This window comes from Malania oleifera, chromosome 3 (genome assembly GCF_029873635.1).
Source record: "Malania oleifera isolate guangnan ecotype guangnan chromosome 3, ASM2987363v1, whole genome shotgun sequence".
In the NCBI taxonomy this organism is placed as follows: domain Eukaryota; kingdom Viridiplantae; phylum Streptophyta; class Magnoliopsida; order Santalales; family Ximeniaceae; genus Malania; species Malania oleifera.
Window position 1 is genome coordinate 2,615,067 of NC_080419.1, and position 22,789 is coordinate 2,637,855.

At 35.2% G+C, this 22,789-nt stretch overlaps 1 long non-coding RNA gene across 1 annotated transcript; it reads right to left on the reverse strand.

Moving 5' to 3' along the window:
- Nucleotides 1-10,128: 10,128 nt before the first annotated feature.
- On the reverse strand, nt 10,129-11,221 carry LOC131151713 (uncharacterized). The gene is made up of 2 exons (XR_009135750.1): nt 11,140-11,221; nt 10,129-10,930 (listed from the first exon to the last, which is right to left on the reverse strand). It is a non-coding gene; the product is annotated as an uncharacterized LOC131151713 (long non-coding RNA).
- Nucleotides 11,222-22,789: the final 11,568 nt, after the last annotated feature.

The window sequence follows — 22,789 nt, forward strand, 5'->3', positions numbered from 1 at the left end:
TGTGTATATACTGTCTTCCGCAGTTAGATTGTTAAATAAAATACTTTTTACCCGGTACCCAAAGCGGGTTGGGTCGTATAAATGATAGTAGGATTGTTGACGTGGCCGATTAATGGATTTATGACATGATTATTTATTTATTATTTAAAAAAAATTGTATGAAAATCGGGGCATCACAAGATATATATATATATTAACTTGGGGACTGTAGCCACCATTGCACCACTTTGGACACTATGATGTGGCACCAAATCCGGAAGGGTGAAAGCCGCTCACCCATTGACGCACCCTGGTAATTCACTGGCGTAATACCTCAAAGAGGAATCAAACCCGTGACCTTGGGGTCACCAAAGTTACAAGTTGCCCTTACCACTTGAGCTGGCCCGACTAGGTAGGTTAAATTAATATTAAATTAACCATTTTCAGGCATCACCTAATAGGCTAAAGCTTTCAGATTGATAAACTTTTTGAGATGATATCAAGGTTCTCGGTATAATAGATGTTGTGCCGGACACCTCACTTGTATTAAACACCAATATTACAACCAATGCTATTGAAAATATAAAGAACTAAAGCAAATACAGAAACTAATAATAAAAGACAGTAAAAAAAATAAGACAAGAATTTAATAAGGTTCGGTATAGAATTACTTACGTCCTCGGGTGCTGATGGTCAATCCACTATTTCTTGACAAAGTACAACTTTAAGGTGTGTTTTACAAATGGAGAGTTGAGCTCTTTATATAGCTTCAACTTCAAGTCCAAAAAACATTTCTCACCAATATGGGACAAATAAAGAAAAAAAAATTCAAAACAACTTTTTCTACAAATGTGGAACTATTCTACCAATGTGGGACAAAAAACAACAAATCTCCACCTTGACAATAAATTCAAAAAAATTTTCAATCACCAACATTTTCTGGAGTTCCACATCATCGGTGCCTTCCAAAAATATTTATACTTGCAGGATATTGATCAAGTCCAAACAATGTTTGAATTTAATTGTTGTCACAATTTTGGTCAACATATCTGTGGAATTTTTAGTTGTAACAATCTTCTGAAGAAGTATCTTGTCTCCATCAATAATATCCTGCATAAAATGAAACCGAACGTCAACATGTTTCATTTGTGCATGATAGACTTGATTCTTTGCCAAATGAATAGCACTCTGGCTATCATAGAACACAACAACGTGCTTCTAAACAACTCCCAAATTTTCAAGTAAACACTGCAACCAAATAGCTTCCTTAATAGCCTTTGAAGCTGCGATGTACTCTACTTCTATTGTAGACAAGGCAATGGTAGACTGTAAGGTAGACCTCTAACTCACTGGACCATTAGCAAATGTAAAAACATATACAGTAGTTGATCGACATTTATCTAGATCACCTGCAAAATCAAAATCCACTATCCAACAACTCATTGATCAATAGTATTATTTTTCTCAAATACGATACCAATATCAATTGTATTCATAATATATCTCAAAATCCATTTCACAGCTTGTCAATGTACTTTACCCGAATTATGCATATACTTGCTCACTATACTAACAACTTGTAAAATATTAGGTCTAGTACAAACCATTGCACACAACACACTACCAACAACACTTGAATAAGGAACCTGTGACATATACTTACGTTCCTCTTCTGATTTAGGAGATAAAAGCTACACTAAGTTTGAAATGAGGAGCAAGAGGAGTGCTTACTGGTTTTGACTACTCAGACATGACAAAACTCTATACTACCTTCTTCAAATACTGTTTCTGAGACAAACTAACTCTTCCCCTCATTTTGTCTCTACGAATCTCCATGCCAAGTATCTTTTTTGCTTCACCAAGATCTTTCATCTCAAACTCTTGATTTAACTGACTTTTCAACTTGTTGATTTCTTCCCTGTTCTTTGAAGCTATCAACATATCATCAACATACAAGAGTAAATATATAAAAATCCATTTTGTAGTCTACGAAAATAAACACAATGATCATATTTATTTCTGATGTACTTGTGACCCATCATAAACTGATAAAATCATTTGTACCACTATCTTGGAGAATGTTTTAAACTATACAATGATTTCCTAGTTTACATACCCAATTTTCTTTTCGAACAACTTGAAATCCATCTGGCTGAGTCATATAAATTTTCTCTTCCAAATCACCATGTAAAAATGCAGTTTTTACATTAAACTGAATTAGTTCAAGATCAAATTGTACTACCAACGCCAACAAAATTTGAATGGAAGAATGTTTAACAGCTGGAGAAAATATCTCATTATAATTAATGCTTCCTTTCTCTGTGTAGCTCTTAGCTACCAATCTAACTTTGATGCAAACATTATTTGCATATGGAAATCCTTATTTCTTTACATAAACCCATTTGCAACTAATTACTTTCTTTCCCTTGGGCGGCTGGGCTAGCTCCCAAGTCTGATTCTAATGAAGAAACTGCATTTCTTCATCCATCACTCTTTTCCACTTGTTTGATTCAGAGTTTCTCATTGCTTCTTTGAAAGTGTAAAGAACATTAATATCCACAATTGGAAGTGCATAGGCCACCATATTAGTATACTGAGCAGGTTTTCGAATCTCTCGTCTTGGCCTCTAAGAAACAATTGATTCTTATTGCTGTGAAGATTTTCGAATTGAAATCTCCTCTTCTTGTACACTATTCCCCTTCGTAACTGGAGAGTTACCTTGTGTAGTCTCATTTCTCACTTGGTTTCCCAAAATTGTCTCAACCTCCACCTATTATTGAGTACCGTTGGTTTTCTCTTCAACTAGTGACTCCTTGCGTATTGTTTTCCTCTTCATCGCAAGTTCATCAAAAGTCACATGTGACACCCTGTGAAAGAAATATTTAAAAGGATTTGATGTTACTACCTATATAAACAAGGTGCACCTTTCTTTTTGGGAGTCTTCCTATAAGAACTCCACGGTTAAACATGCTTGACTTGGAGTAATCTTGGGATGGGTGACCTTCTGGGAAGTTTTCTCAAGAAGTGTTTGAGTGAGGACAAAACACACTAAAAAGGACACGTGTTGGTCATGGGGCCAGTCATTAGTCCGATAAGGCGCACCCGCTATTGTCTGGTCCAGGTGGAGGAGGAGAGACGCAGTGCTCCTTGGCATACTTAGGTTGGGGTATTACAAAATGGTATCAGAGCAATTACCTAACTGAAAGTGTGATGAGATTCACATCACCTGGGTTTGAATATGTGGGTTCATAATGAGAATGTTGCGTTTTGTAAATGGGGGAGAATGTGATACCCCGTGGAAGAAAGGCTTAAAAGGATTTGATGTTACTACCCATATAAACAAGGTGCACCTTTCTTTTCGGGAGCCTTCCCATAAGAACTACATAGTTAAGCGTGCTTGACTTGGAGTAATCTTGGGATGGGTGATCTAGAAAATTTTCTCAGAAGTGTGTGAGTGAGAATAAAACACACTGAAAAAGACATGTATTGGTCTGTGGGGCCAGTCATTAGTCCGATAAGGCTTGCCCCCTATTGTTTGGTCCAAGTGGAAGAGGAGAGACACAGTGCTCCTTGGCAGACCCAGGTTGGGGCGTTACAATCCCTGCTTAAAATTATTTTTTTTGTCTCAAGACACCAAAGACAGTATCTTTTGACTCCTACACTTATCCCCAAAAATATTGCTTACTTGGCTTTTGGATCCAACTTAGATTCTTTAACATGATAATAAGTCATAGTACCAAATACCTGTAAAGAATTATAATCACTAGCAAGCTTTCCAGACCATACCTAATAGGGTGTTTTTCCCCCTATTACAGATAATGGTAGATAGTTGATGAGATGACATGCATATCTAATAGCTTCAGCCCAAAACCTTTTATCTAACCCCGCATTAGATAACATACATCAAACTTTCTCTAGCAAAGTCCGATTCATGCGCTCTGTCATCCTATTCTGCTGTGGTGTATCTCTAGCTATGAAGTGTCGAGCAATACTTTCATCCTGACATATCTTCATAAATGGGTCACTCGTGTATTCACTACTATTATTTGATCTGAGTCGTTTAATCTTTCTGCCAGTTTGAGTTTCAGCTAATTTTTTTCACTTGAGGAAAATATCACACACTTTATTTTTATTTTTCATAGAATACACCCAAACTCTTCTGGAAAAATCATCAACAAAAGTGACAAAATAATGCATACCACCCAATGAAACCGTTTTTGTGAGGTCCCATACATTCTGTATGGATGTATTCTAAAATATCTTCAGTTTGGTGGATTGCAGTGTCAAATTTCATTATAGTCTGTTTTCCCAGAATGCAATGCTCACAAAATTTAAGTTTGCACACCTTTGCACCCTTTAACAAACTTCGCTTAACTAATTATTGCAAAGATTTTTCTCCTACATGTGCTAATCGCATATGTCATAACTTGGTTGTATCTGTACCTGCATCTTTTTCAGAAACAACAGTTGTTGAGCCAATAACTGTGCTACCTTGTAAATAATACAAGTTATTTTTTCTTATTCCTTTCATCACCACTAGCGCACTTGATTTAATCCTTAAGGTTCCATCTTTTAAAGTGATAGTGAACCCTTTAGATTTTAAGACACTTAATGAAATTAAATTTTTCTTTAGACTTGGAACATACCTAACATCAGTCAAGGTTTTAATAGTTCCATCTTGACATTTCAACTGTATTGATCTTATTCCAGTTATTTTACAAGTATTATCATTACCCATAAAACAACCCTACCATCTAATTCTTCAAAATTAGAAAATCATTCCTTATTGGGACACATGTGATAGGAATAACCAAAATCTAAAATCCACTCACCAAAATAATGTGACAAACATGTTCCAACAAGAGAAAAATCTGACTCACTTCCATCATTATTGACCATATTGGCATTAGAATGTGCTTTACCCTTATTATTTTGCTGTAATTTTGGACAATCTTTCTTCCAATGTCCTTTCTTATGAAAAAAGACACATTCATTTTAGGAAGTCTCTTACGAGATTTACTCCTCCTTCCAGGCATACGACTCTGAGAACGTCCCCTTATGGTTAGTACTTCTACTGTTTCCTTATGGACCATCTGATCCTTCTTTCGGCATTCTGTACTAATCAATGCAGTACAAATAACATCAAAAGTAACTTTACATTTCCCATACAATAAAGTGGTGGTCAGATGTTCATAAACATGAGGGAGCGAGTTCAGTAACAATATGACTTTATCCTCATCTTTCACCTTTTCATCCAAATTTAACAAATAAGCCAAAATTTTATTGAAAACATTTATATCGTCATTAATTGAAATACCTGGATGATATTGGAAACGAAACAATTTCTTTTTCAAATAGAGCCAATTTTCCAGACTCTTGGCCATAAATGTATCTTCCAATGTCTTCCACAATTTCTTTGTAGATGTCTCCGTCGTAACACAATATTTCTGATTTTTAGTGAGACACAAACGAATCGTACCACATGCTTGACGATTGATCTTTTACCAATCTCTATCACCTATATCCACTAGTTTATCATCTAAAGCAATATCCAATTCTTGTTGATACAGGATGTCCATCACCTCATATTGCCACATACCAAAATTATTGGTGCCATCAAATTTCTTCACCTCAAACCAAGCATTAGTTATCGTATTTGACGATGATATCGAAGCCGAAGGGGTTGGAGTTCGTGTGGACAGAGTTTCTTCCACTGCTGCACTAGTTTCTGTCATCTTCTATATATTTAATAGCAACCAACAAAGCAAAATGCCTAAGATGAATAGTACGTACCAACTGTGTCTACTTTATTTTATCTTATGAAATTTCATTTTGACCAAGCCAACCTCCAAGGGGCAACTGAGCCGCAATGGTCTCTGAGCACTCGCTTAGATTAGGTCTTTTTGAGGCATCAAACGTGGAATCAAAGATCCTAAAAGAGGAACACATTCATATCGACACTATTCAAACTAACTTTGATACCAATTGTTGTGCTGGGCACCCCACTTATGTCAAACACTAATACTGCAACAAATGCTATTGAAAATATAAAGAACTAAAGCAAATGCAGAAACTAATAATAAAATACAGTAAAAAGAACAAAACAAGAATTTAACAAGGTTTGGTATAGAATTACCTACATTCTCAAGCGCTGACGATCAATCCACTACTTCTTGACAAAATACAACTTTGAGATGTGTTTTACAAATGGAAAGTTGAGCTCTTTATATAGTTTTAACCTCAAGTACAAAAAAACACTTCTTACTAATGTGGGACAAATAAAGAAAAAAATTCAAAAATAACTTTTTCTATCAATGTAGAACTATTCTACCAATGTGGGACAAAAAACAACAATAGAAAATGTATATTTAAAACATCGTAACTCCATTCACCTCCTAACTAAAATTATGATGCAAGCTATATAATCGATCTATGCTTTATCAACTCTTCAAGTCCAATAATCATTCATGGTGTGAAGACATATTAGAGAGATTGATTAAACCTATGTATCGGCCTTGCCTAACAAGCATAAACTTCTAATTAAATTGTTTCTTAGATAAATATACTCAGTCAATACTCTATAGCACTCTATACTTAAAGACGTTACAATTTAAAATGGAACTAAATTTAATCACTTGGTGTCACTAGTGTTCTTGACAACTCCACAAACATGGGCTTTGAATTTGAGACGGTACTCTTTTAGGTCCGATGCAAATCATTGCTTAACTTTGATGCGTGAGACCCAAAAGTGCATCGTATCGAATTCATGATAAAATATCTATAAAGTTCTCAGAAAAACTATAATTTTCTTTAACCATTTTCGTTGAAAGTTTTATCTCCCTTCTTATCTCTTGCATACATCACGTAATGAGAAACTACAATGTGATAGTTGATTCTATTTTTTTTTTTTTGCTTTATTTAGTTCACAAAAATAAAATGATTCAAGAAAAAATGATGAGACTTTTCTATCACATGTCGAGCTCGGCATCTGATTTGCGTGCATGACAACATAGAGAGACTACTCTTACCTTAGTCAATAAACTACTAACTACTATCACATGCATGCTCTTTTCTACCCCTCGTCCCGGGGGTCAAGACCCTTCAAATTTTTTTTAAAAATATATATATATATAATTAGGCCAATCAAGAAGCACAAACACATGTTGGGGCTTCAATGGTCTACCCATGAGTGGGTTTAGCTTTTGCTCTATGAATGAAGAAAAGACCTTTGAACCTCTTCAAATTACAGTCGACATTGAACTTGAAAACTACGCAAGAAAGGCCGACATTAATCCTCGAAGAAAGCATAATGCATATGCTAGACACAATATATATATATATATATATATATATATATATATATGTATGTATAGCTTAGGCTTAGAAACTTGAGTAGTCGTCATTTGGCCTACTCTGCCTACTAGGTCATGTTTTTTATGGTGTAGGCATCATATGGATGTTAGAGAAATTTCTATTCTTAGTTCCATGCTAATTTCGTACCATTGATTTTGATGGGAAGAAAAAATATAGTCATGGGTTTTACCTAGTTTTATATGTGTGTGTGTTGTTTTTTTTTTTTTTTAATAATTCGGGGACTATAGCCATCATTGCGTCACTTTAAATACTATAGTGCAATACCGAACCCGAGAGTGAAAGTCACCCGCCCATTGACGCACACCTGGTAATTCACCGGAATAAACTTTCAAGTGTAAATTAAATCCATTACCTTAGGGTCACCAAAATTACAAGTCGTCCTTACCGCTTGAGCTAACTCGGATGTGCTTGTGTGTGTTATTTTGAATGTTGAAATTTTTCTTATGTACGTATTTGAGACATCTTTTGGACTTAGTTAGTTGAGTTTTTTTTTTTTAAATTTAATATTTAAAGTTGATATTTGAAAGTCGCTTAGTTTGTTCAAGGAATTGTAATGTAAATAGAAAGTTTGGATCATCCCAAATCAATTTTGCTTCATAACTTCGACATTTATATCACGAAGAGTATGTAATTTAGCTAATCAAATTTTAAAAATAACTGTTGAAAGCACAAAATAATATCTTATAATTTTCGGATATTATTTTTAAAGAGTTTGCTATGCAAACATACGATTTGTACACAACTTTTACACTCTATGATGTCGTGGTCTATCATAGGCCGTTGAATACTTCTTAATTAAAATTATTAAAAAAATTTAATAAAAATTGAAACTTGTACTGTAACGCATCAAGTGGGTGTCACATCAATATGAATATGGATTGGAGTAGGAATAGTATTTTTTTTATTTTAAAATGGTTTCTAAGAATGTATATCCCAAAATTATATATTTATGAACATCCTTGAAAGATTTGGAAAGCTTAAACTAGTAGAATTGGTAGGACTTTAAGCTTCTTCACCACTCCTATAACCAAATCATGATTTTAATTAGTTTGCTCTACCATTTGAGAGTTTTAAGTTTTTCCTTAAATGCGTTATTCTTGAGCAATCATACATTTAACACTTGTAATTGGGTGCAAAATCTAATTAAACTTAGATAACAAACCTCACATTAATTAAGAGAGGATTGTGTTGATTAGTCAGTGATTTTTATTATGAGAATAGCTATCTTTGTTAGAGTCCAAATAGGTAAATGCTAACTTAGGACTAGAAAACTTCTTTTATAACTTAATTCGATCTTTCCCACGAACAAAACCAATGGAGTATTCTTAAAAAGTAAAAATAGGTACAAAATTTACACGAATTAGCTAGTATATAACTTATATATGTGTCTCTTTTTATCTTTATGCTTTACATTTTGTTACCCAATTCATCCTTTTACCTTTTTAAGTTATTAACTACACCAACACTTAGACTATGCTTTTTTAACTAAAAAAAAAAAAGAGAGAGGAAAGCTAGGTATTTGGTTAATTTGGAGGGATGGTTGATGACTTTTACTTGTATGTACTAGGGTAGGTGACTTAATCAAAGTTGCCTATCCCATAGAAAGCTTTTATGAATTAGTTGTGGGGATAAAAAAAAAGTTTGGAAACTACAGAGAGAGAGAGAGAGAGAGAGAGAGAGAGAGAGATCAAAGCAATAGTGGCCATAGAAATATATTGAATGAGATGGAGATGGAGATGGGGATGGAGATGGGGTAATCTACCCTAAGGGTCAGCCTGCCATCCCTCATGTGGTGTCTAGAAAGAGAAAGGGAATATGCACCATTATCAGTCACTCATCCTGTGGATCAATCATCACGTGCATTTGGGCTCCTTGCAGAACAATTGGGTCCTGCCACTTCATTGGGAATAGGAGCTTCATCAACTTTTATATATATACACACACACACATATATATATATATATATATATATATATATATACACACTATACTTTGTTACTCTAATAATTTTTTAAAATACATTCTAATAGTTAAAACTTGAAATAGTTATATTAGAAATTTCAGGTTCAAAATACTAAAAGAATGAATATCTACACATACATTGGCTAATTAATTAGAGTTTTGTAATTCAAATTAGTTTCGAATCTTGTAAGACACATTTTGATAATCAAAATTTGAAATCTTTATATTGTGGGCTTGGGTTAATTCCAACTTGAAAGATGAGTTAATGGAATTCTAAGTGTGCCATGGTAGTTTTGAATTAGGCATGACGCATGTGTGAACAGTGTGGATCTAGTGAAGATGTGTAACAAGTGGGGCTAGTGTTTGACCAAATTAAGGTTCGTGATTAATATTGACCACACACAATTAAACATTGTTTAGTTTTTAGCTCTATGCAGATCGTGTGGAATGCCAAATTGGGGGCTTATACACCTTTTCACTATTCCACCTGTCTTGTTTGAGAGAATAAAAACATTGACAGAGATGGGAGAAAATGACATTCATGAATTGGAAAATTTAATATATATTACCCCCTCTCTCTCTCTCTCTCTCTCTCTCCTCTTGAGAAAAAGTTTCTCAGGAAAGTTTTTTCAATGAAAAAGCTGATTACCCTTGTGTAAGTTAGCAATTTTTCAACACCTCATAAATGTGATGCCCAGAAAAAGAGAGAGAGAGAGACAGAAGGAGAGAGAGAGAGAGAGAGCTCCAATAATACAGTGGATATTTTGGGTGCAGAGATAAGAGCAGTAGTACTCACGAGAAGAACTTGTCACAGATCTGCAAAAGAATATTTATTCTCTCCCTCACTTTTTCTCTCACAACAACATATAAAACAACGAAACTGCTGCCCACATAATACAATTCTACTTGATGACCCTTAAGAATTTAGGGAGAGAGAGAGAGAGAGAGTACTGTTTGGATAACAACAAGAGAACTCATATTAATGATCTTAAGTAGAACTCCTGCTCTTTTACAACTCTTACCTCACACAAACAGTACTTCTTCTTGCTAGCTAGTTGGTTAATTAGCTAGCTGTTTACATGTAGCAAAAATTATTAATGATCTTCAGAAGCTCCCTGCATGTACAAAACACAGTTTCTATGATGGCCGAGGAGATCGGTTGATCGATCGGGTCGATGCATGTGCTAATCTAATTCAAACAGCTCAGGAGGGATAGACACGGAAGGAGACGGCGGGTTGGGCGGGGACGGGGACACACAACAATCGAACCCTAAACTGGGAAATCCCAGTATAAAGTTCGGGGCAAAGTAGAAAAGAAAGAAAGAAAACACGGCACGGGGTCTTACAAGGTCAAGAAAAGGTCTTACAAGGTCAAGAAGAGATAAAAAAGAAAGACAGTGAAAAAAAGAAGGTTCAAAGAAATGGGTTGGGTGGTGAAGAATTGAAAGACTACTCGAAAAAAGCTCAGGTAGGATAGAGCCCGATTAGCACGAACAAGTCGCGGCTCCGACGGACCTCCAAGCTGCACCGACGAGTCCGTCGCCGACGATGAATGCTTCTTCTCCTCTACGAATTCCGTCTTTCCAGCGACCTTCCATGATAGCTCGAAGGTAACCTACATACATAACACAACAATGGATTAATATGAAAATCTACGGTCTCGAACTTCCATTATATTCTATATTTCTGGTATGCTTGAATAAAATTATTTTTCTCATTCAAATAATTAAAAAAAAATGAAAGAATTACTTGGCCAATTTTAATCTTCCATTACACATGCACATTTTTTTTTCAAATTAAAATAAAAATACCCAATAAAATTACCTTGTGCAAGTTTCTGCCTCGCTTTTTTCATTGAGAACAAGCTGAGAGAGAGAGAGAGAGAGAGAGAGAGGTGTGAGAAATAAGAACGGGGGGAGGGGGTTTAAGTAGTGGGGAGTGGGCTTGGTGGGCTGGACCTGACAGCGACGAGTCCAGGCCCAGAAAGAATGTAAACCGAACCCACGCCTACCCTGACGTCACATCCGGCCCATCCCATGAAAAAGCGGGACAGGGGCACCACGGTCAACTAATAATGCCAATTAACGTTTGGCTTTGGGCACCTCAACTTTACTTTCGGTTTCGGGGGCTCCTGTTTTTCCAATTTTGGGTCTTGGGTCCGTATATGGGATGAGAAGACCAATTTGCCCTTGCCCGACCCGTCAGTGCGCTCTTGTGATTCGCAGTACTCGGTACGCTATGTATGGCTCTCTCGCACGTGCCTGTCACCCACTCCTTAATTTTTCCTTTTTTCTTGTCCATTTATCTCTGCATTAAAAATTTTACTTACAAAAATAAAAGAAAAATAAGGGAAAAAATTAATTATTTTTATTTTTTCCTTTATAATGTGTTATTAAAAATCAAATTTTGATTTAATATGATTAAAAATTTTAAAAAGTTAAATATTAATGATGTGTAAAATTAAAATTTTACTTATAAATTTAGTATATATCTTTTATTTTTATTCTCAGTTTTCTTGATAATCAAATATAAAAATTTGAATTTCTTGATATTTTTTTTCTTTCTCTAATACTTTATGAGTTCCAAACCCCCCCCCCCCCCCCCAAAAAAAAAAACAAGGGTTAGGAGGAAAGGATATTTTGGGGAAAAAAAAAAATTTAATCGTCAATTGCATGCATGTTTGCATTTGTGCTTTAATTTACAAAAATAAAAGATATATTATAAATTTATTGAATGCTAGGTACAAATCTTGTGTTTATATTGAACTTCAGTAAACGGTAAAAGATGAAAACCCTTTTCTTTGATTTTTATTGGAGTTTTTACTGGATTGATAATTAAATAAATAGATGAGATTTTACACTTTCAAACACTTGTTTATTACCATAAGACAAGTTTGGATAAATTTAAATTCTTTCTAGTTGAAAATTATCAAATGCATAACTAACGTGAACATTTTTAACATTGAACTAATCGGGTCAATCGGTTAATGGGTCTATAGCTAACCCATCATTTATTTTATATTTATATTTGTACAAAATCATGTTAAATATTTATGTAAAATAAGTTAAGTAAAATATTTTCTCACATAATATTTCAATTACACAAATATTTTATGTATTTTGGATGAACATAATACATTTTATCAGAACAATGCTTAAAAAAAAACAAAATTATATGCAAACTGATCATACTAGTTGATTTTTATCATTTTTTTTAACAATTTAACCAAATCATGATGTGTTTTATCAATCTAATGCAGTTTTGGATGTTAATATGAACCAAGGCCGGTCTAGTTTTTATTTTGACCAATCCAATCTAATTTTCAAAACACTGCTTACGACATTAGAGTCTAACAGAAAAATTTTTCTTCTAATAGCGAAGAAAGTATTTGTTGAAAAAGTAAAATCATGTATTTTTCTCTACTGACATCGCAAAGTGCTTGCCTCAAACATTTCAAGTCGCACGCAGACCAAGGTCATACTTGAAAGAACACCAAGTTCAACATGAAGAAGAAAAGGGGTACGAATCTAGGTAACTGTAATTTATTTTAATTAATTAATTAATTAGTACTTAATTTAATTCATGTTTTTGAATTTAATTCAACAAATTAAAACTATATTCTGTTCAATGTGTGGATGAACTTCACAGAAACCATTTGAGATTTAAAATTTTCGGATTGTAAAATGTGAAAAATAAGAATTTTCGATTTCAAATATATGATATTTTTGTGATTCAAATGAATGGAGCAAGAAATGAAGGAGAAAAGGGGATTCGAGTGAATTCCAAATTCATTTCAAACACAAGAAATTTTGTAAATTTTGAAATTGAAAGGAAACATAGTGATGATTTAGTCAAAAGGAAGAAGGGGTTTTGGTGGGAGGGGAAGCACGAGGAGGGCACGCGGGCAAAGAAGCCACACCCACCCCACACCATCACAGTCTTCTAAGATACGGTCAAAGTTTTGGGCTGGGCCTCTCTTCCTTGGAACTCATATAATAAAATAAAATTATATATATATATATATATATATATATATATATATATGTCATACCCAAAAATAATAAGAATAGAATACAAGTTATTTTATGTTAATTGGTCTCACAATCAATTTTTAATTATGATAAATATTTAAATCTTTAATTTGATTTTCCTTTTTATTAGTGGGTATGGTTTTTTGAACTTCGAGTTGTGACTTATTAGCTTAGGTTTGTGAATTTTATTGTAATACTTAAAAAAGAGAAGCAAATTTGACTAAAAAATGTAGGTTTGTTTCCTTTTAGAGAAACATCAGTTTATTATTGGAAATATTTCATGATTAGAAATTGATTACTAGACAATTTGGAGTTCTGATTTGACTTAGACATGAACAAAATTTTTATTGATTTTTTATTATTATTTGAAATTTAATATTGGATATGAGTTGCATAATACATAAGACGCAGCCTATATCCTTTTTTGTCTCTCCCATATTTGATTTTGTGACTTGCAATAAGTATGTCTTGAATTTTGGCTATTTTAATTTCTCCAATGAAATAATATGTATATATTTGGATTAATTTTTTGATATTATATAATTAGACGTTCGTTATGAAGCATATTAAATTTTTGGGATAGAAGTGATAAAATTAAGCATATAGTTTTAAAAAATTTGATATAATTTACTCATAAAATGTTCTAAATATTGAAAGGTTAATTAAGGCTAAACGATCAAATTTAGATTTTACATCATGTTATTTATGATTGTATTATACACATCACTTATAATTAATATGCAGAAAATCACAAATTTAAGTGTAATATTTAAGAGGTAATTAAATAATAATATTTCTAAGAAAAAATAGGAAATTATAAGAGTTAGTGTTAATTAATTATAAGCACATTTGTAGATGGCCTTTTAATATATTATTAAATTAAATGAAAAAAAAAAACATTAACAATAACACATTAGGCATGGGCATGAGCATGAGCATGGGAACATTATATAAAGTAATGGTAGCTGCACATTCTCTGGGTCAGCTGTGGGCTTGCTGATGTGTTTAGGCAGTGTTTGGATGAATGGATTGCTACTAAAAAGTTTCTTTTTCTTTCTCTCTTTCTTTTAAACAAAAAAGGGGTGCAGTGATGAAACCCTTCTCATGATTAAGTATGCCATCAATTATTTTTTAAAGGAGGAAGTGATTTGGTCGCCATGTGTCCCTCTAGAGGGAGGGAGGGAGAGAGAGGAGGGGCGGGGGGGGGGGGGGGGGGGGGGGGGGGAAGTGTCCAATGCTCAACAGGCTTTTAAAGATTTAACACTCATTACTACATTTATTAATTAGTGTAGTCATTCTCTCTCTCATGAATGTTGGAAAGGAAAGAGAATGATGTTTCTCTAGCAGGCCTGATATGAGCACATAGAGTTTTTAGTGCAGCCCTTCGTTTCAAGGAATAGGTTTTTTTTTTTTTTAAAAAAAAAAAAAAAACTATTTATATGCAGAGTATCTGTTAAAAGGTTAATATATGGATAGTCTTATTAAATCAAGTTTTATTATATGTATAACTCGGTACTTTGCCATGGAATTAATTAAGGATATTTTGTTCAATTCAATCAATCAGTCTCTTTTAGATTAGTTGTTTGACCATGTAGGAATTTGAATCAAGAAAATAAAAAAATAAATAAAAAAGAGAAAAGGAAAAAAAAAAAAAAAAGATAGTTTGGTACAGGACTAAACCGTCGACAGTTTGAGGTCATCTCAGAAAATCGTCGACAGTTACAACAACCGAGAGCATTTTAAGTGTCAAACCGTTGACGGTTTCATAAAGTTCAAGAAAATCGTCGACAGTTTTGTGCGAGCCAGCTTGACTATACATACATACATATATATATATATATGAGCTCATTTTTTCTTTAGAAAATAAAAACCTCTCTCTCTCTCTCTCTCCTAGGGTTTCTGTTTTCTCTCTCCTAAGCCCCCCAAATTACTATTACGTGCTCCTCGATCCTCTCTCCTTCCTCCCGACTCATAGGTCATCAATTCTCGACAGATTAAACGGCTAGAGTTTCTTGTTTCTAAAGGTTTTAGGTAGATTTTCTAGGAATAGGTAACGAGATTAGATTATGTTAGTTATTTTTGAGATATGAACCAATCAAACTGAAGTATATGATTTTAGAAACGGTATATATGCTTTTCTATATGAATTAGTCTTATGAAAATGGTAATTAATTAATTAATCGGATTAAAAAAATAATAATTAAAATTTATTTTATTTTATTTTTATTTTTATTAATAAAATATATTATTATTAATATTAATTAAATATAATAATAATAATAATAATATTATTATTATTATTATTATTATTATTAACCTACCTAAAGCTTCTAGCTTCAGGTAGGATCCTAAAATTTGAAACAGTCGCCCCGCCTTCCTATCTTCTTCTTCTTCTTTCTTTTCTTTTCTTTATTTTCTTGCAACTCTGAACTCTCTCTCTCTCTCTCTCTCTCTCTCTCTCTCTCTCTCTCTCTCCTCTCATTCTCTTTCCCTCTCTCCTCGATTTTGTGACGGATTTTCGCCCGATCGAAAATCCAAAGATACCACTGTACTCTATTTGCCGCTGTCGTCATTTCTACCGGAGCGGATCGGTGGTAGGAGTGGCGTAAGCATATTCCCTGGGGTAAGTCATTTTCTCCTTTTTTTTTTAATTTCTTGCAAAATATAAGCCCAATTGACGAACGGATACTATCACGAGAATCTAGGGATGATTCTCTACAAGTCTAGTGGGACGAAATTCTCGTGGGGGTGTCAGGTCAAAATCCTAAATTTGGGGTGTGGGGGTTATTAAGAGGCTTATTTTTAATTAAGTAACATTAATTTAGAAATGCTAAAATATTGAGCATCTGGGGCTGAAGTAGGATTTCTGAAATTTAGGACCCGGGTGAGCACCGCGGGTGTAATTTTGGATCCCGTAGGAAAAATTCAGAAAATTAAGCGGGGGTGTTAAATAATAGTTTAAATATTAATTTGAGGTATATGGAGCCTAGGGAAGGTTAGATGAGTATTATTTTGGAGAAATAGATTAATTAATCTAGGGAAAATGTAAATTGCAGGAGTCAAATTTCGGGCGTCAAGAGCGTAGAATTTGGGATTCTAGCGAGACTCTCAGTAAGTCAAGTAAGGTGAATAAATAATAACAGTCTTTTTTTGAAAATTATGGGTTGAGAAATATGTGAAAATGATGTATGTTATTTTACCTGAAATTTATTATGATATAAATATCAAATGAAATTTGTGTGGCATATGATTTATATTGAGAAATGTTTGAACTGAGTTAGATGATTTACCTTGTGAAATATGTGATACTGAAATGTGTTTTAATATGGGAATTGAAATGTGGGAAAATGATGAAAGTGAAATGTGCAAAAAATGTACTCTCTAAGAAAAGGAAGAAAGGTAAAATATGAAAATGTGTTTTGAGAAATACTGAGTAATTATGAAATAAGATATGTATATGATAGTATGAGATGAGATGAATTATGAACTGAGAAAATATCATTTAAATGATGAAATGTGTTGAGAATACTGATATTGAAATGTGAATATGTGAAATGAAAATATTGCAATGTTAATTCTGCAATATGAAATGAGAAATGTGGAAATACGTGAAATATGAATGATAAAATGTCAATACTGCATAATGATTGCGGGTATGTGATGGTAAACCCTGTTGGATGGTTATGATATTGAGCACGGTACCGTTGCGAGTGGTGTTAGTGCAACCACACGGACTCTTGGAGCATGTGGTGTGATAGTCGACTGTGCCATTGTGTAGGGTTGTTGGGTCCCTTGAGTCCGGATGAGGGTTATAGGCCGACTAGTCGTACTACAGACGCGATATGTGATATGATATTTGATCTAACCGGGTTGGCCAACCGCAATTAGATCCAGCCTTCGAGCCGCACAACCTTGACCATGGGGGGAAGCATGACATGTATAGAAAGATCCTTAGGGTGACCATGAGTTACAGACGCGATGTTGGTATTTGATATCGAGGATACTCATGAGCCGGAAAGTAAAGTGGAAATGAAAAGTGAAAAAATGATAAAATTGGCTAAAATGAGAAATGAAAGAAATAATGGAAATTGAGAAATAAAGAATGATAAAATTGAGATATGGAATAGCGTGAGTTAATAATATAAATAATTGAGGCGAAGTGAAACTCTCCGCCTGAGGGCTTATTGAGTAAGGTGAGTGCCCTGATAGGTATCAGATGTGGCAATACCCGACTGCATAACATGTTAGGGCAGAGGGAAGCTACCTATATGGGCGGGTAATCTTCCCTATTCTTAGGAACTTCACGGGTAAATACGTGTTAAAAATTATTGAATTTGATAAATGATTTTAAAGCTTATAAAAGCTTGTGTTGTATATCTATATGATTATGAGAATATGTATATCATTGTATTTTCTCAGATGAAATGGTGATTTGAAAAGTAAAGTGTATTATAATTGTACTTATATGACCACACACTGTAAATAATTTATTCCTTCTTACTGAGATGTGTATCACCCAAATTATCTAAATTTTTTAGGGGATAGAGATAAACCAAGTGGTAGAGTTCCGTGATCATAGGGAGCTGAAACCCTGATATATAGGGTGAGTTTGGACTAGGGAGGTGTGATTCCCTAGGCTTGTATTATTTTTGGGTATGAGATAGTATTGTGTATTTATGTACGTTGATACTCAGGGTATTGTATTTTGACTTATATGTATATACTATCTTCCGCTGTTAGGTTGTATAATAAAATAACTCTTTACCCGGTACTCAATGCGGGTCGGGTTGTACAAATGATAATAAGATTGTTGACGTGACCGATTTGTGAATGTTGTGGATGACGTGTAATTATTTATTATTATTGGAAAAAAAATTTGTACGAAAATCGGGGCGTCACAATGGCAATGGTTCTATGTCGGTGATTTAGGACTTCGCCTAGCAGTTCATGGCCGAGGTCTTGCATATTTCTAGGGGACAGAACAGTCCTATTGCCGACCTGGGTGGTACCATTGATCATCTCACTCGGATGAACCGCCCATTGTTCTCAATAGGAGCCAACCTAATTGTAGCTGAGAATTGGGTGCAAAAAATGGAGATGATTTTGGCAGTGCTGCGCTGCACCAATGAATAGAAGGTTCTCTACGTCACATTTAAGTTGACAAGAGAGGCTGAGCGGTGGTGGTTGGTTGTTAATCTATTGGAGGAACAGAGGCTAGTACCTGCAGCGCTGACTTGGGTTCGCTTTAGAGAGATTTTCTTCGACGGTACTTTCTCACCACTACCAGAGATGCAAAGGTAGAGGAGTTCCTGAACCTGACTTAGGGACATTTGACTGTTTAGCAGTATGTCGCCTAATTCATGGAGTTGTCATGCTTCACTCCATATGTCGTACCTAATGAGTTCAGAAAGGCGTGAAGGTTCGAGAGGGGCTTGAGACATGAGATCTTCGAGCAAGTGGCAGTTTTGCAGGTGCATGACTTCTTCGAGCTAGTGGAAAAAGCCACCGTGGCAGAGACGAGTTGAAAAAGGGGTGTAGGGCTGCATAACCCAAAGAAGAGGCCTATGCATTCCAGTTCTTATACAGGTGCGAGGCAGAGTCCTTGGAGAAGGTATGGTAATGGCAAAGGCCAGATACACGAGACAGGTAACGGGGAATTTCATGTTACCCCATCATACGACCCTATTTTCTCGGTATGTGATAAAAGGCATCCAAGGGAGTGTAGGGGTGCATCAAGTAACTGCTTTTGGTGTGATAGGGCCAGTTATACTGTGCGAGACTGCCGTGCTTCATTGAGCAATGCGCCCCCTATAGAATTGATACTGGGGAGGTATCAGGCATAGTGTGGGAACTACTAAAGGGGCATTGCCTAGGCGCGGGTTTATTCTTTGACTTCGGGCGATGCGGAGAATGCTGGAGATGTGTTGACAGGTAACATTTATATGTTTTTAGATAAAACTATTGTGTTGTTTGATTCAGGAGCCACGCACTCATTCGTGTCTCTGGGGTATGTCAGATTGTGTGGGGTAGAAACACAATCCTTAGACGACGATATATTATTAGTTACACCGACAAAGTCAACAGTAGCATATAGAAAAGTGATTAGAAATTGCCCAGTGGATAGTTAGGATAGAATGCTACCTACTAATTTAATTGTGCTTGATATGTATGGATTCGATGTTATTCTAGGAATGGATTGGTTAGCCTCCAATTATGCGAGCATAGACTTCACCGGAGAGAGGTAGTGTTCAGACCTCCTGGGGAGTAAGAGTTTAGATTTGTCAGGTCGTGTGTGCATTCCTCGCCACGAGTTCTTTCAACTATTTAGGCATAGAGGCTACTCTTGGCGGGATGCCAGGTGTACCTAGCATTTTTGAAAGAAGCACCGAAGAGAGAACTCAAACTGGAGGATATCCCAGTAGTAAGGGAGTTCTCGGATGTTTTTCCAGAGGACTTACCTGGATTGCCTCTTGATCGTGAAGTGGATTTTTCTATTTATTTGCTTCTAGGTAAGGCACCGATCTCTAAGACTCTATACAGAATGGTGCCAGTCAAATTGAAGGAATAGAATAAGCAATTACCAGAATTACTAGACAGGAGATTTATCAGACCTAGTGTGTCACCCTAGGGAGCACTGGTGCTGTTTGTGAAAAAGAAAGACTGGTCGATGAGGATATGCATTGACTACTGGGAGATAAATAAGGTGATGATAAAGAACAAGTACCTGCTACCACGTATCGATGATTTGTTTGACCAGCTTCAGGAAACACAAGTTTCCTCCAAAATCAATCTTTGATCCAGGTATCATCAGTTGAGAATTAAATCAGAAGATGTACCAAAGACTGCTTTCCAAACCAGGTATGGCCACTATGAATTTCTGATTATGCCTTTTGAATTAACAAATGCTCTGCCTGCATTCATGGATATGATGAATAGGGTATTCCACCAGAATCTAGATCAGTTGTAGTGGTGTTCATTGATGGCATACTGGTCTATTCGAGGAGTACCGAGGAGCATGAGACACATTTGAGGTTGGTACTTCAAGAACTCAGAGAAAGGAATTTGTATGCTAAATTTAAGAAATGCAAATTCTGGTTGGAACAAGTTGCATTTCTGTTATACGTGGTATCTAGGGAAAGTGTTTTAGTGGACCCAAGCAAGATAGAGGCGGAAGTTGATTGGGCAAGACCGAAAAATGTGCATGAGGTCAGAAGTTTCTTGGGTTTGGTAGAATACTATTGCCGGTTTATAGAGGGATTTTCTAGATTATCAGGTCGTTTGACACTACTAACGAGGAAGGATGTGAAGTTTGAGTGGACTAGTGAGTGTGAACAGAACTTTCAAGAATTGAAGCAGTGCCTGGTCACTGCCGCAGTTTTAACTATTCCTTTAGGAGATGGTGGATTTGTGATCTACAATGACACGTCTCAGAAAGGATTCGAGTGTGTTTTGATGCAGTAGGGAAAGGTCATTGTGTATGCTTCTTGGAAGCTCAAGGAATATGAAAGTGTTGACTTTTTGAGTCCTATCTCGTTTTTGATAATGACAAATATAAGGTATTTAATGTTTTCCGAGTTTGCGTGCAAGATCAAATTGGCAATATCATATGGTGCACATGGACTTGAAGTGATTTGAAGACAAAGCATTTAAATTGTTGTAATCTTTATTTTAAGTCTTTCGGGTCTGTAATATTTATTTATTTCAGACAAGGTCTGTAATAATTTGCATATCATGCATGTAAGAACTACAAGCTTAAAGGCCTTAGAAAATACCCTAGGTCCTTACGCTTACACTTATGATAGTCTCCAAAATCACATATACTATAAAAAAAAAACAATTGAATTGAAATAGGACTTAAAGGAGTAAAGTAGTAAGGTTTCAGGTGACCGAACCTTGGTGATCAAAACACCTCGGTCGACCAAACCGTTGAATGGTCAGCAAGTTGACTTAACTTCGGGCGCCCGAACCAAAAAGGACTTCACCGTCCTTGGTCAACCGAACCTTTAGCAGTCACTTTTCACCTTCCCCGGGTGCCCGAACTTTAACGTTCAAATCACCCTCGGGTGACCAAAGGTGCAAGTTCGGAAGACCAAACTTGACACCAGGCAACTGAATCGCAGACTTTTGTAAAATCGCCTTGGTTTAGCAAACCGACCTTTTCCTCGAGCACCCGAACGTGAAAAACAACTTTTTCACCTATATCTATTCAGGCGACCGAACCTAAGGTCTAAGCGACCGAAACTCTCGGGTTGCTCAATTTTTACTGCGAGTAATTGGGATTAATTAAGGGTAAATTAATTTTAAAATTCATTAAACAAATTTAAGAATATCCTTTGTGTCCTAATGATTACATTTTTGTTGAAGGCTATATATATGTCTTCATTTGCAAAAATCAAACAGAGATTAGAGATTTAATTAGCTAAAATTTCCTCTAAAATTTTGAGAGTTCTATCTTCCCATACTAAGTCAAATACTCTTCTATTGATCATTCTATTGCAAAATCCTTTTGAGTGAGCGTATCTTGAGAGATCTTACACTAGCTTATACTCTCATATTGTTTGTTTGACTTTGGATTGAGAGTTAAGCATAGATTTTTCCCCCAATTTTATTTAATAAATCTGTGTGTGGGGAAAATCTTGTAGCTAGTGTGTCTTTGCTTCTTCATTGCAAGACTCATTGGGCTTGTATTTTTGTGTTTGCAAAAATCCTTTTACAAGCTCATCTTTGAATATCTTTATGTGCTTTGATATTGAGAAAATAATTTTTTGAGATATTTTGAATACTCTTGGTAGATATCCTTGAAACTCTAATTGTTATTGAGATTTGCATCTATACGTTGTTTCAAGGATTAGCATGTTGATACACTCTTGTGCTTAGATTGAGATAGTCATTACTTTGAGTGTTGATTGTACACATACACCATTGAACTTATAGTTCTTATCTTGTTGATGTACATTAATTATACTATGCTGAATTGTTGTACAAATCTATTTGTGTTAGAAGCACTTTTCATTGTACGAAAAAGTCCATCTGATTGTATTCCAGGCATGGCCTGAGGGGGTTTGATCTAACCCGTAAGGATCAGGTGGGGGTCAGCCTTGTGAATTTGACATAGGGCCTTCTCCGCTCTACAAGGAGAGTTTGTAAAGGTTGAGGTTAGCCCTGCTTTAATTTGACCTGGTTGTAATCGGTGTCACTCCACCCGTTAAGTGAGCAATAGTGATAATCGTCGGGCTTGCGAGCTGAGGCGGGGATGTAGGTAGTATTGGCTGAACCCCCATAACATATTGTGCATGTACTTTATATTTCTAACACTTTATATTCCTACATGTGTATGTTATATTCAATATATTGTGAATGTTGCATATGATTTAATTTCCGCATATTATCTGCGCAATTGGTATTTGCTTAGAAAGACCTTAGGTTGTGAAATACTGTTGTTG